The sequence below is a fragment of the Lutjanus erythropterus genome, chromosome 10, assembly GCF_056507025.1.
Source record: "Lutjanus erythropterus isolate fLutEry1 chromosome 10, fLutEry1.hap2, whole genome shotgun sequence".
In the NCBI taxonomy this organism is placed as follows: Eukaryota; Metazoa; Chordata; class Actinopteri; order Lutjaniformes; family Lutjanidae; genus Lutjanus; species Lutjanus erythropterus.
Genome location: NC_139326.1, coordinates 33,542,518 through 33,557,813, shown reverse-complemented (window position 1 = coordinate 33,557,813; position 15,296 = coordinate 33,542,518).

The window sequence follows — 15,296 nt, the reverse complement described above, 5'->3', positions numbered from 1 at the left end:
CACATTCACACAAGGCAGCGAAGGCACAAATTCAGATACACAAATGGATCACGACTAAAAGGGGGGGCACATTTCAGCCACTCTGTCATAATCTTGGCAGGTGTTTATATGAGCAGACCCTGATAATGCAGCTGAGTGGAATGGCAAAGGGAAGGTTAAGAACAAGAGAAGCTCAGCATTTGCTGATGAAAGAGAGTGTTTTAGTGCAGAAAGTGCCCAGTGACAGAGTGGTTATGAAAACAGTGCTAAAAGCTGCAATTTGGCCCGGTATTACACAGATTACTGGATCTCTCTACAGCCCTCTGTTGCATCTCTCCACAGAGTCACATCTTCAACACTCACATTATTTCATTGTTGTGGTTTTTCGAGACATACTGATGCAAAGATATGCTGCAGTCTGCCACTGTGTTGAGAAACATAGCAGAGGCCAACAAGTAAGGTTAAACTAAGAGTCCTCCTCTTAAAGGGATATTTGATTCGGGCTTCTACTTATCGATGGTCAGTGTATAAGCTGCAGAAGATGGAGAACAGAATCCCCCCCAGTTTGAAGAAACAGAGAGGGGAACCAGCACAAACGCAGCCTCATTCTGACTCCAACCCAACCAAACTCCATAGGTGAAATCAGCTAATTTTACCTCACAGAACACAGAGTTGCTGGTTCTCCTGAATGATTTATCTCAGCTGTTGCCTCCTGGGTACAAGAAAAGAGTTATCCTTGCTGGCCTCACTGTGGCTAAGAAATTGGTTGCTACAAAGTGGAAACACCACAACAAGCTGTAAGTGAGCTACTGGATTCTCATATTCCTTAGTTTAATTTACCTGGAGTTGTTTGTAACTCGTCTGATTGGAGTCGAAGAGCCTGAGATTGGTCAGTGGGTGTCAGCTGCTGAAAAATTAAAGGAGCGGCTCTCGCCACCTAACCTGGTTATGTGCCAGTTTGCAGCATTTGGTCCTGAGGTGCCCTTGTTTTTGTCCTGTTGTCATTTAGTACTATTGTTTTTTTTCCTAATTGCTGTGGCTTACTATATTGGTTATTATTAAAAAATAATAAAAATATTTGATCACAATAAAAGTACACAGTGTTGGTGGTCTAAACAATCACATGAAACTGTAAAATATTAATAAACTAATGTATTATAAATAAAACTATTAATAAACTATTACCTGGACACATTAGTTAATGATTAATTAATGCTTATTACTGCATTACTAATGTTAATTAATGGACCGTTACTCTAAAGTTTGAATATATAGCGTACACTAGGTGGACCCTTTTTTTAAGTGGTTAAAATACCTTTTTTGTTGACTCCGCCCATAGCAGTTCATTGCTTAGCTTTTGTGCTGGTGCCCCTCTCTGTTTCTCCAAAGTGTGCTACTGTAGCTAATACACTGACATACGCTCAATCTATAAGTACATCAAACAACCCCACATCCAATAATCCAAACTATCCCTTTAACTTTGGTGCAGTTGGGTAGAAAAAGCTAGAATTGTGTGACATCTGCAGGAGTGACATTTTTCCATCAATTGTCAGGAATAAGCCTTGGGTAGGGATCAGTGACATTGAGATGACAGGGCTTTATTTTCACAGATATGACAAAGTGTGGCTGCAAAAATCTGGACTGTTTGTGCTCAATGATTGGACTTTGTGAGGACACTAAGGCTGGAGTATGTGTGTACATGTGTATGTGTGTGTGGGAGGAGGTATTAGCTGGGTATTAGCAGGAAGGAAATGGAGAACCCTGAGATTTGGTTACGAGCAACTTGAGAGCATTGAGAGAGGGTGCAAGAGAGGAAGAAAGAGGATATGGGGCTAAAAACAAAGAGCGTGGAGTGGGAGAGCGTGATGGTAGGCAGGCTGACTCTGATGTAAGGGGGTAAGAATAAATGCTGGAGAAAAAAGAAAAAAGAAATGTGACAGAGACAGCTGAAGAAGGGAATAGAGAAAACAAAAAAATAAAGAGACTGTTGGAGAATTTTCGGACACAAGTAAGCGTGTTAGAACAGAAAAAAAAGAAAGAAGGAAAGAAAAATGAATGAATGGAAGAAATATAGTAGTGAGGAATAACAGATAGTAGTGTGTGTGGCCAAGAGCCAGATAAATGAGTCATAACTCAGCTTCATTAGCAAGTATGTCTCTTGACCTATCGACATCCACATCGCACCATGTAATCCCTGCACATCGATCGGCTGACCTCCCGAGCAGCAGGATTGTTACCACTCCTCATTGTTTTAGCGTCCGCGCTCCTATATATTCCTAAAGCGCTCCTGCGCCGCCTCTCAGCTTCCGCCCCCCCATCTCTGCCATTAATATTGAACTTCCACAAATGAGTACAAAGGTCAGGATTTGTTTATGTATCTGGCAGGACTGCAGAGAGTATATATTCAGCAGAACAGCCAAATGTCGATTTTAGGAAGCGCTGAAAGTTGAAAGTCAAATTGTGCCATGTCAAACTGGAAAATATGTGTTTGACCCTCTTTTACAAAATATGGTGGTTATATCATTTTTTTGATTAATGGATAAATACTGTAGTCGCAGTTGGCTAAAATTCAGTTACCGTTGGGATCACTGATTCAAGCGACTGAATCTTATTATTTAGTTTCGATAAAGAAAGGACAGATGAGTAAAGACTGTCCTGTTTTGAAAACTAAAATGTCCCTTACTGAATCTTTTCATGCACACCCATAGCATTACATTTTCACATACTTGGAATGACATTAAGAGTAATAAAACCAAAAGAGTTTCATGAGATCTAATGGAGAAGTGTGAAGTCAGAATGATAGGCAAGTTGTCTGTCACTCACCGTCAGTGTTGCCCTGGTTGCACAGACTCAGACACATTTTTTTTTTGTTTGTTGTTGTTTTATTGCTTTAAAATACCTTTAGCTCAAGTCCACCTGTAAAGTGAAAGATGCTGTCCAAATACAGATCGAAATGGCAGGCAGACCACGCGTCAATCAGTCCTGTCAGTGAGAATCAGTACACGGCAAACTGTATTTTAACCACCTAATGAAAGGACTGCCTAGAAAAACTGTTTCAGTTTGAGTGCATGCTATATTTAGAATAATTTCACCACTTTACCTTGGTGTTAGACAGCCTTTTGCGATGACAGACCACTGTTATATAAGCTTAATATCACACTCTCCAAAGCCACCAGACATCATAGGTGAAATCAGTAGTTTTACCTCAGAGACAGGACACAGGAGTTTGTGGTCTACCGCTGCCTCGATTTTTTTATTTTATTGTGTGGCATTGGTGTTTTCAACAAAAGTGCGGATTCACCATGTTCACATTATAACAAACAAAGTCAGAGATCAAGACAGCAGTAGACCAGCAGCTCCAGTGTTTTGTGAGGTAAAACTCTGACTGTTGTTTTCATTCAGATGCCGTAGATGATGGCAAATACCTAGACTAGACAAAAAGACATATTGTCTTGTTTCACGCTGCTGTCAGGATACAGTGACAATTTCAGCAAATCTGACAAAGTGTTATTTTTGTGAAAGTCACCTACTGAACCTTTAACGTATATACACCTATAAAAGTCACATTTCATGCCCAGAAAGTTGTAAAACTTGTGCTTTTCAAATGTTTTTCATTCCTAGCGTCCCACACAATACAAGTATCATAACTTATTTTCATTTTTGGTAAACAAATATTTTAATGTGGATATATTGCCATCTCAAATTGCTGGATATTCCATTTTAGAAGACACTCCTCAATTACACTGGAGGGATCACTGTCAAATTGTCAGCACACAATCTGTCATGAGTGAAAATAAATAAAGAGCTGGAAATGAACTGTCACCTCTTATTGACAACACAGTCTTGGTGTGTTATGACAAGAAAGTGTTGCAAAAAATGAACTGTTCGGTGCACAATGACTTCCAGTGGGGGATCCACATGAAGCAGAACAGCCAGTAATATAAACAAAAATGCCTGAAAAGGCTTTTTATGCTTATTTTTCTTGTTTATGACAAAGCAAATGTATTATTTAAAAAGAGGCTTGAACTTCCCTGAGCAGCTGTGACCACAAGCAGCAATTACAGGATGATGACACTTTGTATTTACCTACAGTTTCCTTATTTCTCTTCAGGTGGTCGCTTTAAAGTCCATCTGAAATCACATTTAGTCATCTCTTTTTGTCATCAAAAATAATGCCAGCATGCTGTTTAATGTGCAACAGCTGAGCAGCTAATTAGATACATCCCCTGCAAACATTAGCAATGAAACAAACTAAGGTGCAGGACAAGACACATGTTCATGTCTGTTAGTGAGATAGGAGGGAGGCTTTAGCAGGAAAGCTAATGTCTGTTGTTGTTCAGCGTCTGTGGCTCTTGTGTTGTGCAGCAGGATAATGTCTGGATCAGTGTAAACGTCTGGCTCTGCTTACTGAACATTATGGCTTTATCCCAGATCAGTGGTAAAACCAAGACGGAAGCGCTACCCTTGGCACCGCACAATGCTTGGAAATGCAACAGAGCGTTGCACTCCAAAGTTCAAATTATTTCAACTTTGACCTCCGTCGCTGCTGACCTTTCCAAAACCAATGTACGGAACATAGACAGAAGTGACACTTGCCGGCAGGGGAGAGGGGAGACTGACGGAAGAAAAACTCATTTCCTGAACTCTGTAACACAACATTTAATGTTTATGAATAACTGTGTCTCTGTTAAGGATCTTTGTACTGACCCTAAGCCTGGAGATCCATCCGTACTATAGAGGGTCGTGCCCATTTAACTTCTCGTCTTATTCCTACCCTGGGAGGGCCAGATTTTCTCCCAGCCTGTCATGATCTGGGCTTTAAAGAAAGGGCCAGCCAGGGGCGAACAAAGCTAGGAGATCTATATGCTGGACAGACTTTATTATCTTTTCAGCAGCTACAGCAACATTATGGATATCAAAATGTAGAACATGTAGAAAGAGCTCCATCTACAAGTGTCTAAAAAACGCATTAGTGGTGTGCATCAGTGCTATGGAAATATCTATCTGTAATCAATCCGAATCTACCCAATTCAGAATTGTGCATCGCATGCAAATAACACCTGCTCTCAAAAACAAAATGGATGCAAATGTGTCTCCGCGCTGCCATAAGTGTAACTATAAGTTACATTCATTGTCTCTGGTCATGTGTGAAGCTACAAAGGTACTGGTTGGTGTTCTATAGTATGTAGTGCCTCCTTCTTGGTCTAACAGGTTGTCATATTGTGAATGTTCACTGATTTTTGCTGCTAGGAAGAATATTCTGCTCTTTTTGGATCAAAGATATGACTCCTACTAAAAACGTTATGGCACAGTCTCATAATGGAGTGTATGTCCAGTGAAGACGTTTCATGGACACCTTCTATAAAGTTTGGGACTCTTACTTAAAATAAACTGGACCTACACTCTCATCCTTTATTCTGCAAAGACTTATTAAACCGGTCTAGCCTGACATGTACAATGTCTATTGTGTAACTAGAGTAACCTTGCTGTCTGTTGACTCACTTGTGCATTTCATGTTGTCTGTGTCTGTGACGGGTGATGTGGCAGATAGGAGCTGGATATAATGGCCTTTCATTTTTATTTAATTTTTTATTTATTCCTGTCATGTCATCCCTGTGCTGCTCTGTTCTGAGTTCTTTGTGAAAATACAATAAAAATATATATATATATATAAAAAAAAAAACCACAACATTCAATAGATACCACTATCTTGCCAGGAAAAGTAGAATTCAGATGGGGCTACCACGTTTATGAAAAGGCGTATAGTTTACAAAAGTAGCTAAATCTAATGCTAATGTTAGCTGCACTTTTTGATGACGTATACCTGCGCTGTGCTTTGCCTCTGTCTCTGTGCCCTACCTCACGGGAGCAAAGAGACCTGAAGGTAGTTTGAGGGACCAGTTTGTGGGATTTAGCGGCATCCAGTGGCAAAATTGTAAACAATCAAAATCACAGGGAGCTACTGAAGAGGGGCAACAGGGCCGCATGCCACTCCTGAGCCACAGGTTGTGGACCCCTAATGTCAGAGGACCTACGGTGGCCATTAAAGCCAGTGTTCAGTTTGTCTGTTCCAGGCCACTGTAGAGGAAAGCACTCACACCTTCTATAGATATAAACAGCTCAATCTACAGTGACAAAAACACAATTCTTATTTTCTGTTCTTGCCAGTAGATCACCCTAGATCTTTATGGTCTCCATCTACATAGAAGTATATCCAAATGGTATTCAGCTGATTTTTTTCACATTTATTTCCTTTTGGTTTCAAAATAGTATCCATAAGGGCAGATATATATGCTGTAAAAGACATAAAAATGCTATTTAATTTCAGTAGTGGAATGTAACCATGAACAGAAAATAAAGTCAGCAAACTAAATCAGTAATGTCCTGCATGTTGTACAGCAATATATTGACAGTAGCCACCTCAGGCTCCTGGTCATATGAGACCAACTAACGCCAGAGCAGCAAAACTACAGACATATAATATAACCTAGACAGTGTACTGCCACTCAGCCTTGCTTCCAGTTTTCTCAGAGGTCACTCATGGGACTGCAGTGAAAAATTACCCAATGACCCCAAATTTTATAAAAGAGATGTCTTAAAATGTTTGACAGGACACCTCGAACTGCAAACACCGTTAATTATGACTCTTAATAAGATTTTTAATGTGAATTTTTGTGCGAGGTAAGCAACTCTCACTGAACTGAATTCTGTATCTTACATGTGTGAGTGTTGGCTGTTATTTTCAGTTAAGAGGGCGCTGAGTAAACTTTGTTTGTCTGTAGAGAAGACTTATCACAGTTGTCCTCACAGACGTTCTGCTCCCCAGAGCATTCTTATTTATGACGTAGTTTGTCCCCAGCAAGGAACACGCAGATTCAATCCGGCTGCATTGTACTTGTCTCCAACTGAGTGGGAGAATCGTCCTGCTTCTGAATCAATGACCAATTCAATTTCATGCACCATGCTGACATTTAACCAACAGAGCCAGAAAGGTTAATGGAATTCCATATGTACGCACAGACGCTCTGTACAGTGGTTGATTGTATCACAATGCTACTTAGCAGAAAAGCCAAACTAAAGGGAGAAAATCCTCCTCCAGCTAAGCCCCATATCAGCACACTTTCACACAAGGCCCACTGGATGGAAGTGCATTAGATTAGCTTCTTTGTCTGTCTGTCTACCACCTACCTTTTCACCTACTACTGCGTCTGGTTTTCAAGTCTCTCTCTCCCTGACTGTCATTTTTCCTCTGCTCTCTGCCTCTCTGTTGGTTCATCTTTCTCCCACTTTTCTTCATCTTCTGTCTCTTAGTTTTCTGCCCATCCGTCTTCCTCGCCGCCTTTCTGTTTGTCTGTCTGCCTGCCTGTCCTCGTGCGCAATCTGTCTGTCTGCCACCTCCCTGCTTTCCTATCTGTCATGTCTGTGCAGCAGCACGAGAAGACGCAACACCCACTATCATGATCTAATCATTCAACCAACGTCCTCCTCCGTCTTTTCCCTCTCCACTCCAGCTTTAGTCCTCTGCTAAAATATGGACTGTCAACAAAGCAAAAGACTTGTGAGAATATCTGATCTCCTGGTTACACCTGATGTAATTTCAGCTCCAGCTCACAAGGATGACCGGAATCAGTGTAGCAAGATGGAAGCAGTGTTTTCTGCCAACTTTGTTGAGCCCCAGTAGCCCGAGTGATGAGAACGGGGCAGACGCCGGGGTCATGGCTACTGTAATGCAGTCAGACAGCTTATACAAAAACACAATTACCCCAACACGAGGGAGGGGTGCTCACCCTGTTGCTCCGATCCACTGACTGGCTGCAGAATGGACTGGACACAGCTGACCGAGTGTGAAGAGGAGGGCGGGGGGGAGGCACACACAAGCACGTGGGATATACACAGGCATTTAGCAGTACATGAACACAGGTACAAGATAAAGATGGATTATTGATTTCAATGTATGTCAAAGGTTACACACAACATGAGATGGACAAGGCCAATAAATCAGGCTACACACACCAAACGGGACAGACAACATGCAATAGTAGATTATGAACCTGCAACGTGATTTACAAATTACAACTAGAGATTTACTGCTTGAAAAAAACAACACAAATGGGGACAAGAGGACTAAATACTTTTAAATTGACTGCGGATGTCACGATTCTCCAAATCCACGATTCAAAATGACCTTTGATTTCAAGGTCATGCCATTGTTCTTGATTTGTAAATACCAGCAGATACATGATTTCATTCCCTGACAACTGTCTATATGGAATTGCATGTGATATGACTGTAGGTAAGCTGTGGTGCATCGTCTCTGAAGTGTTATTTTTTTCTCTTCGGACACATGCTGGATGCCATAAGTAGGCAGGGGTGAAGAGAAACAAATACCGGAGAATCACTGATGCTGCCTTTGGTACTGCGAGTGTCCAGCAATGTAACAATATATCATAAGTCATATGTCAATGGAAAGTAATTAAATACATTTAGTCAAGTTCTGTACTTGATGTACATGTACTTTAACTGAGTATTTTTAATTCAAGTAGGGTTGCTACCAGTGGTGGACAGTAACGAAGTACATTTACTTGAGTACTGTACTTAAGTACATTTTCTGAATATCTGTATTTTACTTGAGTTTTTGATTTTTTTGGGGGGGGGGGGGTGGAGACTTCTGACTTTCAGTCAGAACGTTGTTGTTACTCCTTACTTTTAGTCTAAACATAGCTTTGAAGTCAGCTGTTGCTGACTGGCCACTGCTGCAACTGGCCACATGCTGTGTTCCTGCATAGCCAAGTAGTTCAGCAGAACAGTGAGTTCTTGAAAGCAGAAATATACTTTGTCTGTGTGTGTGTGTGTGTTTTTTTTTTTTTTATAGGAGTTTCTATAGCCTTTGTGTATCAGAGTGGTTCTACAAGCAAGTCAGTGCATCATTAGGTGTTTTCAGAGTTTCAAGGTTCTGTAAATGCACTGTGAAAACAGTACAGCAATGTATTGATATTAGAAAATGTATTTTATGATTTGTACTTTTTAATACTATAGTATTTCTAAAAGAAAGTACTCTAGCACTTTAACTCGAGTAAACTTTTGACTGAGCAACTTGCTTTTGTAGTTGAATAATATTTGACCAGGAGTATCTATACTTTGACTCAAGTACTGGGGCCGAGGACTTTGTCCACCACTGGTTGTTACGATACCGACACCAGTATCAGAACATATAGTATCAAATAAAGCCTGTAAGTCTATGTGCCGATTCAATGCCATATTATTTATTAACCCCAAATTGGGACCCTGCTTCTTCCTAACACTGTCCCATGTACCGTTTTGTTTTCCCCAAGCTGACAAGGTCATGTTCCATGTAGTTCATTCTCTGTATTGTTGTCATCTTTTTCAAAGGGTTGAACCTGAGCCAGGCCATACAACAATAGCAATCACATCCACATAGAGTTTGAAATGTACAGCTGTTTGGTTTTGGAATTGGTATCAGGAAGGAGAAAGTCATATCAAAACATCTGCAATTTCAAGATACTTAAACTACATTTCAAATGGACATAATGTACATTTTACTTACTAAAATTACCTCACATTTTTTTTCAGATGAAGATCCTACACAGAAAATGAGTTTAAATTATATATTTTATGGTTAAACGATGAAGTAGTAACATACATAAATCAAACTGGTTACAATTACAATTCACCTTGACTAAATTCAACATTAAATGCTTCTTGTATGTAATAAATTAGTAGTAATAATCAGTAACTATGCTTTATAATATGGTACTTTTGTACTTTTACATAAGTAAACAAATGAATGCAAGACTTACAGTAATACAATAATGCAATACAATGCTATATTGTTACTTAAGTTAAAAGATTTAAATAATGATATTCTCATTGGTGGTGGTTGCTGCAAGTATACTTGCTAACAGTAGTTTTAACAAGGCTAGCATGGGAACACTGACATATGAAAGGAAGTGGACTCCATTATATTTGTCTTTATAGTTTCATCTTAATATGCAACACACTTTAGCATCACAATAACTCTGTAATCATTATCCTGGAAGTGCACAAGTTATACCCTCAGGGCGGCAGTCACATGGAGATGCATTGCTAGAAATGCATCAGCAGCAAAACCATTGTTTTCCTATGGTAGGGAGTGCACAGTGTACGCTGCTCTTTTGCACAGCGTGTCACATTATTTTTGGTGATTTTTAGACATATTTTAAAGTTAAAATTGCAAGGTGCAGAACATCGCACTGCTCATCAGTGTTAAACGTGGCCTCGGCAGCCAATCAAATCAAGCAAGAGGCAGGCTTTACTATTTTTACCACTACTTTACTACTTTACTAAACAGCTTTCTGTCCTGTTTTAATGCTGGCACGTGTAGCTAGCTAGTTAGCTGGTGGTCTAAGAGAGCTAAGGAGCGTATGAGAGGGAAAGGGGGAATTTTTAGCTCATGTCATGATAGGTTCATGTCGGCTACTTGTCTTTGAGAGAGAGAAAGAGCTTGACGTCTGCTTGAAGAAATTTTTTTCCCTCAGTTAACAAGCCTGACACACTTTTGTCAAGGCCTTTGTGAAACAGCTGTGCTTGCGGTGAATCGTCTGATCAGCCCCTTAGTCTTCCCTCGTGTTTGAACCCTCATTGAACCCAGTGATATAATATGGGTGTTACGGGGTAGTTCTTGTCAATGCAGAGACTTCAATCTGCAGTGAAGAGTGAAGACACTTCTGCTAAATCATAGAATTACACAGAATTTCATTACATAATTACCAAATAAAGTTTCAGATTTCTTCTCTGCAGAGCCTACGCTCATTCTCTATGGCTTGCATGCCCACACATGACCTTTATGTTCCTCTCTTGCGCTCACGCTCTCATGTTCTCTCTGTCTCTCTTTAAAGATTTGGTTAAATTATATGAAAATGGCAATATTATTAAGTTAAGTTTAAATTGTTTTTTTAAGACTTTTCAGGAGGAGGATTGCAAACCCAGTCCAGCTGACCTAGACTGATCCCTTCACACTGACTGCCAGCATACTGTATACTGTATATAATCCATATCACTGTGTCTGTCTGAGTGGGTTTTAAGGTGCTTTCTTTTTTTTAACTGGATTGGAGACTGTGGGAAGACATTTAAAGAGGAGGTATGGAGGTATATCAATGCCACATAGTTGTAAATTCCTGCTGAATGCACTGTTCTGAATAGGCTCCAGATCAATGTGCACTTTCAAGTAGATTTTATAGCTTCATTAAGTGCAGTGGCCTTTGAGTGCCTGATTACCGTAACAAACATTTGTGAAGAATCAGCCTGACAGTGGCATGTACAGAACATGTGGAACAACTGTTCTCCACTGCACACTTAGAGAACATAACTTCTGACAGCATGCAAAATCGATTTTGAAAACCTGTAAAACGTTCATGCGAACACTTACATCAGAAGTTACAGCCATGTCCTCTGTGTCAAACTGGATGAGTTTCCACTGGCAACCTTTCGGTTTGATCATAGAAATGCGCTGCCACTTTATAACTTCCACATTATAACACCGCTGTACAATCACAAGTGGACTGAGCTTTTTTCTTTTTCTCGTTCCAACAAATCCAACAGAGTGATATGTCGTCTCCCTGGCAGATTGCATCATGCTAGTTTCACGAGTGGTGTTCTTCTATTAAACATTCATTCATATCAAATCAATAATTTAAGCTTCTACACTTAAAATTTTTGAACCAGGACATCCAGTATTTGGATCAAGTAGCTTGTAAAAAAAAAAGGTGGGTCAGATTTTGAGTGCTGCGGCTGTTATTTCAATGTGCTTTATACATATTTAATCAACATTTAAAGAACCAGTGTGTAGGGTTTCGTGGCATCTAGTGGTGGGCTTGCACACTGCAAGGAAATGATCACCCACCCCTTCAAAACATGTAGGAGAACTCGAGGTAGCCACAAAAGGGCATATCTGGAGCCAGTGTTTGGTTTGTTGGTCTGAGCTACTGTAAAAACATAGCAACGCAACATGGTGGACTCCATGGAAGAGCACCTAGCCCTCTGTAGATATAAAGGGCTCGTTCGAAGGTGAGAAAAACAAACTCTGACATGGTCAGACCTTTCTCCACAGTGCTCAGCATTGGAGAAAGGCCTGGCTCCAGGCATGATAATTCTGCAACAGGGGTAAAAATCACTCCAGTTCGCTTGTATTGCTCTAAACCAATCACAGTCATCTTGGATGGCGCTAAGCCCAGGATGCAGCAAGGATGCCCCTTCAGAATAGCATTGGGGGAAATTGTTTTGGTGGAACATTTGCCTGTGGGGAGGCAAGCCTGGCATCATAATGCCTAAATCACTGCAAAGGAAATGGCAACAGCTGCTAACTTTTTTATGTTCATACTGTTAGCGACTCTGGTGCTAACTTGTCATTTCCAGTGTATAGGTTGCTAGCTGTGAGGTGGTTGTTGTTGCTCAGAAAAATTCTAGAAAACTCAGTTAGCAGATACCACGAAACAAATACCGACATAACATCACAGCAGTGCAGCACAGAACCTTTATTTTTATCATTACTTGTTTATATTTATCTTTGTGCAGCACAAAAGCAAAAAAAAGCAAAAAAACACACAAGATTTTTTTTAAAAAAACATGCAGATGTATACAAAAATAATCACTCTAAATCATCACCCAGAACCCACCAGAAGTGTGCAGCATCTGTAGAAATCCCACCCTTAATCCGTACCTTCTTATTTTCCTCATTATTTTGATGAGCCCAAGACGCATTACTAACACAAAACGTCAGTATTTGACATCCTGGGACTCAGCAATTAACTATCTTTCCAGTGCATTTATAAACAGCAACTGACAAATCCTACTTATTCTACCTTCAAAAAACTAATCTGGGCATAAATGCGTGACACAAGTTTGTTGAAGGTGACTAAATCAAGGTAGGATCCCATCCAAGTTATAAACTAAAGCGGATAGGCGTGTTTTTTTTGGATAGGAAGTCATTAGTAGATCAGTCAGGCGATGCAGGGTTTTATTACCTACCTTTATTACCTTTATTACCTTATCTCAAACACACATTATCACTATTCTGTATTATGACAGTAAATTCATTACTCTTCTTTCTGACGACCACACCAGCAATGCTTCTTTCCAGTCTTTCCTACAGAACAGAAGAATACCACAGTACCTGTTAAGTCTAAATATATGACATGGTCGCTACAATGAGATAAGAGCTACTATGGTGGGTCTTATCTCAGACAGCAGCTTGTGGTCTTTCTCTGTGTTAAATGCCACCATGATTTATACCCCCTCCCACTACATTGTCCTGCCTTTTGCTTTCCTGTTTCAAAAACCAAACACTTTTTGTACACTTTTAACAAATTAAGAAATCAGCTGGGACTGAAATATTTACATAAATTGAATCAGTGGTTACTTTTTTTTATCTATAGCCTAATATTTTAAGTCCATTAAATGTGTCCATTTAAATTATGCCACTGATCGGGCTGATACTGTAATCTGGTGACCTCCAAACACGTCCTAATACCTAAACAACAGAATATGTCACTTACTGGTGACTTTCAAAACAACTGACTAATGGAGAATACCAGCAACAACCATAGTGGACCTTATACTATGCAAGTCACATGATGTTAAACACGTAGTTAACATTGTGAAACAGTTGTGGTTTGGTTAGGTTTTGGCATTAAACTACTTGGTTAGATTTAGGGAAAGATCATGATTCGGGGTAAAACAGGCAGGTGACATAAACACAAGGTTAATGTTGTGAAACAGTCACAGTTTGGTCAGGTTCAGGCAACAAATGCAACTGGTTAGGTTTAGGAAAGATTATAGTTTGAGTTAAAGGTAAGTCAATTATATCATGTAAATCATGTGACAAATACATTGTGAAACAGTTGTAGTTGCACTGTGTTGCATTACATTGTGAAGTTTAGGAAACAAATCTACTTGGTTAGGTTTAGGTACCAAAACTAGTTGAGAAGGTTAAGGTACCGAAACTACTTGGTTAGGTTAAGCAAGATTAGATTTAGGCACCAAATTTGCTCATGTAGGTTTAGGCAACAAATCACTCAGTTTAAGCACCAAATCTACTGGGCTAGGCAAGGTTTTTGGCTAGTTAAGTATGTTATGTTACATTATGTTACGTTAAGTTACAATTTGGTTAGGTTCAGGCACCAAAACTATGTTATGCAACATAAAACAGCTTAACAATAAATGTAAATATGGGTTGTAATAAGTTACCCACATAGACAACCACTAGAGACATTTTTCTTCTTAGGACAGTCTGTGACCTCTCCAGGACAGACTTTGCCTGTGCCCTGTTTCTGTTTTGAGATAGCAAACAGCTGGATGGATGTTTTTTCGTCAAAGCAATGCAAACTAGTTCATTTATCAAAATATCATTCACTGTTTGGTCTTCCCAGAAGAGCTTTTGAGGTAAGCGTGTGAAGTGCTCTTAATCAAAAAATGCTTGCTCTCTATTGTAAAAACATCAAATGGGGAGATGATTGTACAGGCACACACAGTGTGAACAACCAAGAAAGTTGGAAAGAAACAAAGTGTGCAAGGACAAGCAGACCTCACATACACTCCCTCCCCGGTCACTGACTCAACCTAGACGAAACTACAAAGCAGCTGAAACAAAAACCTGGTTGTTCCAGAAGAAAGGACGAGGAGAGGCAAGAACACAGAGACGGGGGAGGACAGGGATTGGAGGGCCTTTCTCTTTTAGGGGAGCTTTTCTGTTTATACTATAGCCTATTCCATCTGTATCATGTTACAGCTTGGTGCCTGCATCGGCTGAGAGAGGCTTAACTAGAAAAAAAAAAAAGTCAAAGAGAGACGGAGAGAGAGGGAGAGGCCCAGCAGGGAATACCAGGTCACAAAAGATTTACTTCACCGCTGTCCAGAAACCAGTATTTCAAGCAAGAACAATACATCCGGTAGAAAAAGAAATGGAGCGAGATAGGCAGGGCCAGGTGGAGGATTGATGACACAGTAAGGAGAAATATATAAAGAAGAAAAAAAAAAAAAGGCAAGGAGTCCCAGAGTTCAGTCTCAGGGGGGTGGGAGAGAGGGGGGATCTCCACGGCTGGCGTCGGCTTCAAAGCGTTTCGAAATTGAAAAAGTGAATCGAGAGCAGGATGGGATGAGATGGAAAAGGCGAGAGGGAGCGAAAGAAGGAAGCCAAGAAGAAGAGAGAGGGGAGAAGAAAGGGAGACAAAGAAGGGGGTGGGGGAGGGAGAAAGGTGAGGTTCCCCAAGGATGAGTTCTGCATTTGAATTTGAAATTGGAAACAGAGTGGCAGGTCACTGCTC